Source organism: Notothenia rossii (genome assembly GCF_949606895.1).
Source record: "Notothenia rossii genome assembly, chromosome: 8".
Lineage (NCBI taxonomy): Eukaryota > Metazoa > Chordata > Actinopteri > Perciformes > Nototheniidae > Notothenia > Notothenia rossii.
The window spans coordinates 829,305-831,417 of record NC_136906.1 but is presented as its reverse complement, the minus strand read 5'-3'; the positions used below and the strand labels follow the sequence as shown (position 1 = coordinate 831,417).

General features: G+C 43.1%; 1 protein-coding gene across 1 annotated transcript in view; it reads left to right on the top strand.

The window, feature by feature from the left end:
- Positions 1–1,003: 1,003 nt before the first annotated feature.
- LOC307014325 (MAGUK p55 subfamily member 2-like) overlaps positions 1,004–2,113 on the top strand; it is a 16,350-nt gene continuing 15,240 nt past the window's right edge. The window contains exon 1 of the mRNA XM_079642199.1: positions 1,004–1,113. The gene's annotated coding sequence lies outside the window, so the exon portion shown is untranslated. The remainder of the gene's footprint in view (positions 1,114–2,113) is intronic.

Genomic DNA, 2,113 nt, shown 5'->3' with positions numbered 1-2,113 from the left:
TTTGTACAGTGTTCCGCGCCGCGTGTATATACGTGTGTGTTTGTGTATTTTTGCGTTTGTGTGTATTGTGTTTGTTTCCCGGGGAAAAGACTCACGAGAAACACCGGCTGTTGTTATGCCTGCAGTGACGTTAAATTACTCCGTTCTCCGCTTGTAATTATTCCGTTACAAGCTTCAAAGTTGTAGGCCTATTTATCATCTGAATTTGCCGAAACAAGTTTAATGTACTGAAAGCCAAGACTTTGCTTATTTGAAATCAGATAAAAACAAACTGTAAGGGACCCTGCCGTGTTATCTATGATTACTATACACCTTACATTCATAATTTCAGCGGGAGGGAGGGGGAGCGGCGCTGAGGAACAGCAGAGTGGCGAGTGAGAGCTGTCATCTTCCCTTTACAAGCTTCAAACATGCCTGAAGCTAGTGAGACTGAATATAACAATCAAAAATAACAAAATGTACACAGCTAGATCAGATCGCGTTTTAGATGCGACTTTAGAGTAGAGGGGAATTATTGAAACGGGATTTGTACAGTTTTCCACGGCATCTGCTGCTGGGAAAATGTGGGGCAGGGCTGAAAAGTGGGGGGGCCAATGGCCCCCTGTACCCCCTGCTTCCGGCGCCCTTGGTTTCAGCCAATCAGAGACAGGCTCTGGATGTATCTGAGACCTGTGATATATTGATGAAGGAGGATGATAGGGGACCTGTGATATATTGATGAAGGAGGATGATAGGGGACCTGTGATATATTGATGAAGGAGGATGATAGGGGACCTGTGATATATTGACGAGGAGGAGGATGATAGGGGACCTTTGAGAGAAACTAGTTGTCATTACACACACAGAACTATGGTGTAATTAAGTCATGCATTAAACACTTAGAGGTTGCAAAGACAATTAAAAAATAATGTTGAGATTTTCTAAATAAAATCTGAATTTATTTATTTATTATTTTATTTTGTACTTTTCTTACAATTATTATTATTAAAAGCGTTTTATTGTGAAATCCTCCCGGAAGTGACGTGTGTGTTCGTGCTGCAGGTGAAAGCAGCCAGACGACAACAAGCATCGCACGAGCCTCAGACAGCGCGAGCCTCTCTCACAGACATACAGGTGAGCGGGAAGGGTTAGAGATGTAACACATTATGACATCAGGAGAGGACTATATCGATATCTCTTTTATTATTTATATTGTTTCTGTTCCTCTGCCTCGCGCGGGGGCAGCTCACGCTCACTGGGTGATGGTGATGTTGCGTGTGTGTGCGCGTCAATGTGTGTAATGCTCATAACATCAACATCCAGGGAATTTAATATAAAACCAAATGTGTGTTTTAGCATTTAGCTTATCATTTTGCCTTTTCTTTATGAGTGTTTGTGTTTGTGTGTGTGTGTGTGTGTGAGAGAGAGAGAGAGAGAGAGAGAGAGAGAGAGAGAGAGAGGTGGGGGTACACTGTGAGTGATGCTACATGCAAGAAAACAAAGAGAAAAAAACAACCTCTATAACCCACACACCACATATTACACACGCACACACACACGCACACACACGCACACACACACACACGCATACACACACGCACACACACACACACACACACACACACACACACACACACACACACACACACACACTCTAGGGAAAGTTTAATATCTTCAGATCAACACAACTTAATCAACATTGTGTGTGTGTGTGTGTGTGTGTGTGTGTGTGTGTGTGTGTGTGTGTGTGTGTGTGTGTGTGTGTGTGTGTATATATATATATTGGAGTGTCTGAGCAGATGGATGACGGTGGGGGGAGGTGGAATAAATAAAGGAGTAATGGAGGGAGGGGGAACATTAGGGAGTAAGGGAGAGTATAAAGGGAGCAGATGGGGGTCACTGCAGTGTGTGTGTGTGTGTGTGTGTGTGTGTGTGTGTGTGTGTGTGTGTGTGTGTGTGTGTGTGTGTGTGTGTGTATATACTCTGCTCATCACTACAGATATTCAGCGATACGACATTTGTGTGTAAACAAACATGAGTATATTCAACATCAGATGCTTTATTCACTATTTTGAGTAAATATAGTTCTTAAAGAGGCCCTGTTCCTCTCCTGCAGTTCTATAGGTGTTAGTGC